Raw genomic sequence first — 6,760 nt, 5'->3', positions numbered from 1 at the left:
TACTACAGAGCAATTGTGATAAAAACTGCATGGTACTGGTACAGTGACAGACAAGTAGACCAATGGAATAGAATTGAAGACCCAGAAATGAACCCACACAACTATGGCCACTTGATCTTTGACAAGAGAGCTAAAACCATCCAGTGAGAAAAAGACAGCATTTTCAACAAATGGTGCTGGCACAACTGGCGGCTAACATGTAGAAGAATGCGAATNGATCCATTCCTATCTCCTTGTACTAAGGTCAAATCTAACTGTATCAAGGAACTCCAAACAAAACCGGAGACAGTGAATCTTATAGAGGAGAAAGTCGGGAAAAGCCCCGAAGATATGGGCACAGGGGAAAAAATTCCTGAACAGAACAGCAATGGGTTGTGCTGTAATATCAAGAATTGACAAATAGGACCCCATAAAATTGCAAAGCTTCAAGTATCTTCTATAACAGAGAATGCATTCCTGTAAACAATAATGACAATGATCACATCAATACATCTTCATAGACCTATACCTCTTATGAGAGATAAGTGTCAAGCATCATGGAACCAATGAGAGATGGCGCTGCCTTCATCCTGAAACAGAAAGGGACTGTAGATGGCTTCAAGAAAGAAGGAAGAGTCAAGATCATCAAGATTCACTATATAAAAAGAAGAACAGTATAAATAAAGATCTGAGGTTGGCTATAAACTCTGTATAAGATCCAGTGGGAACAATGTGGATTCTAAGATAGAAGACTAGTGCGGCAAGACCTAAGTTAGTAGAAAGGAGATAAACTATGGACATATTTGTAAGCCATGTCAAAGAATTTAAACTATGGACATATTTGTAAGCCACATCAAAGAATTTAGACTTACTCCTAAACAGATACTGGGTCATTCAGTTGAGTTGGGAGAAATAATTGTTACTGTTCAGTAACGGTTGTTACTGTTCCTCTGACTTCTATGTAAATTCTTGACTGGCTGTAGGAAATTGTGCTCAGGAAGTGAGAATACTGTGAAATGGTAAGACTTGAACTAAGAAAATGATAGTGCTAATTATAGTAAGCCGACTGTCATCAGATGATAGCATGGGAAGAAAAGCATAAGGACACCCAAAGAAGCAGGAATGATCAGTAGATTTCTGGGTTGGCTAGTGCAATGGTTGGTGATGACTCATTGGCACACATGATTAAGAGGTTGGGTAGGAATGGGAAGGGTAGGAATGGATTTAGTTTGGAAGATTGATGACGGCTTTGGAGCATCTTTGGAATAAAAAATGGAAATGTCCCATAGGCAGTCTGGGTGTCTGGTCTGAGGTTTAGGCAAGAAGTTTAGGAAAATATTTTAACAATAATTAGTATATTAAATAAGAAGTAACATTATAAAAGGTGGGGATGTTTAGAAAAGAGAAATTTTGAAGAGAAGATGTTTAGAGAGAGAGAATCTTGTTTTACTTTGTCTCTGTCTCCCTGACACCATAATGCATTTTACTTTCTCAGATGGTATAAGCTCTGAAATATATTATTATTATTATTATTATTATTATTATTATTTAATTATCTTGGGGAAATTGGGAAGTAGAAATGATTTCAGGTTTGTCCATACAGCTACCACTTTCCAATGCACCTCATTCCTTCTTTCTGGAAATGTTTCCATTTTGTGTTCTTTTCTTCCTGTCTGAAGGAGTACCTTCAACATTTTTTTCAGTGTAGGTTCTCTAGCTTTTGCATGGCTAAGAATTGCTTTTTTAGGGGGGAGGGCGGCGAGTTGAGACAGGGCTTCTCTGTATAGCCCTGGCTGTCCTGGAACTCACTTTGTAGATCAGTCAGTCCTGGAACTCAGAAATCCACCTGCCCCTGCCTCCCGAGTGCTGGGATTAAAGGTGTGCGCCACCACCGCCTGGCAAGAATTACTTTCTTGTCTTGAAGGAATGTATTTTGATCTTGGGAACCAATAATTTTATTATATGCAGCACTCCAGTGTGACTGCTTTTCTTAGGGTCCTGTGAAGACATTGTTGACACCCTGGTGCCCCTACATCCTGTGCCCCTCCCACACTCCTGAGAGCTCTGACTATCTTTCTCTCTTGTCTCATTTGTAAAGTTTCTTCCTTCGTTGGATGCTTTAATGACCTTCACTGCATTACGAGTTTTGAACAAATAGATTCTCATGTGTGTCTGTGTGACTTTGATGATATCCTACAGCCTGTGAGCCCTCAGTCTTTATTAAATATAGAAACTTATTAGCAATTGTTTCTTTAAATACACTTTGTGATCCACTTAAATAGGATTTTAATACTTAGTATTTTTCCTGCAGTGCAACAATGGTCTTGAATTTTGTAATTATTTCTCCTGTGGTTAGTATTGGAATCGTTATTGTTATGATTTCAAGATTACTGTTATTGTCTCCTGTTGGGTCTCATCTTTGTGGTGTCTTACTCCATCTGAAACTGGTTTCCATTCCTACAGGTTTTATTATTGTCTATATTTTCCCTATATTTCTGGTGAGCAGGCTTTTCTTGCCCTTTGTTAATAATTTTAGGATGTGCCCCTTCAGTTGGTAGAGGTTTTCTTTTTAAAAGTCATCTATTTTTCATCTTTTGTGTATGTGGTCATTTCTTTAATTATTATAGTCTACCCTGTTGGGAGCTAGACATTTTTACTTTCTATAAACAGTCTTGGAGTTTATTCTGAAATACAGTTGANTTGTAGACAATAATTTAAGCCTGTGGAGTGTAGTTTCTCAGATGACTTAGATGGGATGGGAGAAGNGCCATGTCCTAGGGCTGAGGAGAGACAAATCTTTTCTGTGTACTTTATTCAGTGACCAACAAATTAGAATGCTTCCCAGTCTGCTTAGTGAGAATAGGCTCTATTCACGACCTTTTATGTGTATCACAGACTGTCAGTTCTTTGGATAGGTCTTTCCTAGCACTGGGTAATTTACATATATGGCTCCAAATATGAGGGGGAAAGGTATGCTTACTCCTGTGCAGCTTAAGCAATTGACCTGAACACTCTGCCTTTCTCCCTCTCTCTGCAGTTTCATCTTCTCTCTTACTTGAAGGAAGGACTGGAATGGTGCCCAGGCTGCTACTTCTGAAACAGGGTCTGGAAAGATCTCTTAAGAGAACAAATTTTGTGCATGCAAAATTCAGCCTGTTTGTTTCCCGTGTTGTGAGAAATACTATCCCTTGTTGTCTTATATCCAAAGCCTTGAAAACTGTTCCATGTAGATTGTCCAATGTGTTTTTGATTGTTTCCAGCAAGATGGTAAATCTGGTCCCTGTTAGTTGACTTTGGCAAAAAACTGAAGCTCATCCCTTTAGAGAACACTTCCTAGTTCCGCTCCTTCTGCTGACTTGAGGAACGCCCCCAAAAGAAAAGCAAAGGACTTCTTACCCAGGCTTTGGTTGCAGCTAGAATTCCTCACTAACACAGAAACAATAGTTTGCAAAAGTGGGGTCTTCGTTTGGAAAAAACGTTTTGTTATCTTGGGTTACATTTTTTGTTGTTTTTGCTTTTGTTTGTTTGTTTGTTTGTTTTTATGGCAGGAAGCAAGAATTCAAAGTTTAAGAGAGGTATGCCAGAATGAAGGGATTTTGTGGGCCAAATCACCATTAGAAATGATTGCTCTATGAAAGTGTATTGTGAAACAGGTAAACAAATGTAAAGGGTGAATACATACTCATTATAGAAGAGGAATAATGGTTTCTTTCTCATTGACTAAATAGTATTTTCTTCACACACTAATAAACACAACAATTATAACTGAAAATATGTACCATTTTCCAATTGGTGATAAAAAATTGAGTATGTTAAAGATTACCAAATCTACAAAAAATGAAATAATAATTAAAATTTGTATACTCATATGGATCCACAGTTTACTTTCTAATAAATGTCTTTAAAAAAAAGAGAACGCATTACAATGGAAATATCTGATTTTTACCATCTTAATAAGTGCTCAGACTGCATTATCTAAAGCAGGACAGTCTGGGTTTTTTGTTTTGTTTTGTTTTTTTGTTTTGTTTTGTTTTGTTTGCCACACAATGAGACATAAACCGAAATGCATTTCATCCTCTATAAAGTCTCCATATTCAACATATTTAACCTGAAGCTAATTATTTCTTTATACCAAACTCCCAGTTTATAGGAATAGAAAATAAAAGAAACGGGGAGAATGGTACCCAGATGGAAGCAATAAGTCGAGTGAATTCAGGTTGCAGGAGCACTGCAAGTCTGGCCTGGGCGCTCCACAATGTCGGTGTTATTAAAAAGTAAAGAGATACTGAAACTGTTCTCAATTATGAGGGACTAAGAAGATTTAACAACCAACACAGTAGAGGCACTTTAATTGGAGTTTTGTTTGGGAAAATAATAAACGAAGAGATAGTTGTTGGACAAGTGGGAGGTCTTTAAATATGGGTTGATCATAGCATGAGGGTATAGATTTCATTTCTCTACAGCAATGATAATACTGTGGCTATATATTGTTAAAATCAGGTGAAATGCAGGGCTATTTTTATTTTCAGTGGTGGTTATACAGTCTGCCCCCTCCCTTGAGAACAAGGGACAGTTGTTCCAACTAAAGCTTCATTCAGCACCTGAGATGCATCCTGTTAATCTTTCTAATTTTTGTGCCAGAGTTAGGTTTTTCTCATGATACAATGTTTGGTAGAGGAGAGAACATGTTAATAAAATAGTTTAATATGTAGAACATTACCTAAGTAGTTAATCATGAATGGTGGCAGAATTTTAATCATCAGATTGCTCCCAACGAAATAGCTTAGACCTTCAATTTTGTAATAATTATATATACTAAATGCACAGCTTTATATGTAAATAATGTACTTGATATGTTTAAATTTTATACATACAAACTATATGTATAGATAAACTACACTGATATTATCAAGAGCCAAAGATTGACATGCTTTTTTGAAAATTGATTAAAAATGCATGTAGACCATTCGAAAGTAAAGGTAAAAGAACAATCAGTTCATGTCTGGAAAGCTGGAAGGTAAAAGAAAGGTTTACGTTCAAGACATGAAGGTTATAAAGCTATTCCAGAGTTAGCAAGTGTGGTGTAGGGATGAACTGTTGACATAACACAATAGAACACTTAGGTCACCATGGCATTGCGATGCACACTATAGGAAGCACTGGAGAAACTAGTGCAGAAACACATTAATACTGCAACATGAGCAACTGTAATGGGGAAAATAAAATTGGAACTCGATCTCAAGCCAGCTAGAAGAAACAATTCCAGGCACAACAATAGCTGGAGGACAGCAGCAGGTTGGGAGATGTCTCCCTTGTTTTGAACAATGGGAGAAAAACAAGCTTCAAGAAAGGATCTCCCAGAGATGGAGATTGAGCAGAGTTGAAGGGGTACCCCGGGCAAGCAATGGCAGTGGGCTAAGAGCATGAGCTAGGCACCGTTCAAGTGTAGGGAGTAAGCAGCTTAGGGAGAAGGCACAGAAAATGCTTCTGAGAAGAGAGGTTCTTTTTTAAAAAATATTTTGTATTCTTTGAATTTTTGTCCTGTTTACAATGTATTTTTGTTGGATTACCCCCACCCCCACCCCATTCCCCACTGTCCCTTCCTAAGCTTCACCTAGGCTCCTTCTCTCACTTCCTCTTAAATTCATGTCCTCCGTTTAAAACCATTTATGTACGTATGTATGTATGCATGCATGCATGTCTGTGTGTGTATATATTTGAACTTCCTGAGTCTACTTAGTACTACCCACATACACATGATGATGGGACACCCACTGGTGCATGAATAATCTACCAGTGCCCACAGCCCCCAAATAAAATTGACTCTCCCTTCCCCAGTAGCTAACATTCGTCAATAGCTTCTCATCTAGGAATGAATCCTAGGGGTCCTTTTTCTAACCATGCTGGAATTTTGAGTGGCTTGAACTGGTGTAAGTCCAGGTATACAACCACCACACCATGTCCAGAGGATAGCATTTCATAGCCTCCCTTCCCATCCCCTGACTCATGCATCCCTTCTGCCTCCTCTACCCAGATATTCCTTAACTTTGGTAGAGGAGGGCTGATAGAGATGTGCCATGTATAACCGAACACTCACATGTTCTTATTCATGGTACTTTGAGTGGTTTTGAGGCCCTGCATTAACCACTGTGTGCTGCAATATGAAGCTCCTCTTACCAAGGCTGGGGCCGGCACAAAACCATGTATATAAACATATTTAGAAGGCAGATTAAAAGAAGTAGCCACTTAACTCATTTGGTGAGAACATGGTGCTAATAAAAGGCAGTTTGATAACAGGACCATTTAAAAATAATTAATACATCCTCCCCCACAAGGACCCAGGACTTCTGTAGCCATGGACTTTGATAGACAGGTGTGAAACTGAAGGCGACCTTTCCTTACTTGTCTCTGTGACCTTTACTTTCAGGCTTCAGAAACATGCCTTGAATTAGAAGAAAACTTGGTATGTCGATAAGTCAAACGCAAACTCCTCAAACCTAAAGGGTATAGAAATCATACGTGGATAAAAGATAACATGGCCTGCATGCAGACAGGAAGGTTATTTCAGAGAGAATGCATTAATGAATACCATTTGCTTCCCATGAACTGCTGACATCATTGTTTCTCTCCACCAAAACCTTGACACCAATACTTTACTTTGAAAGATGGGTACCTCACATGGCAAAAGGCAGCATGTACCAGATATGGAAGGATGCTAGTCCTCAAACCACATCATCTGGGTTCACATTCTGCTCACACTGCTTTAAAGCCTAGCTCAAGT

This window comes from Mus caroli, chromosome 1 (genome assembly GCF_900094665.2).
Source record: "Mus caroli chromosome 1, CAROLI_EIJ_v1.1, whole genome shotgun sequence".
In the NCBI taxonomy this organism is placed as follows: Eukaryota; Metazoa; Chordata; class Mammalia; order Rodentia; family Muridae; genus Mus; species Mus caroli.
The sequence above is the reverse complement of the archived record's forward strand: the minus strand, read 5'-3'. Positions refer to the sequence as shown.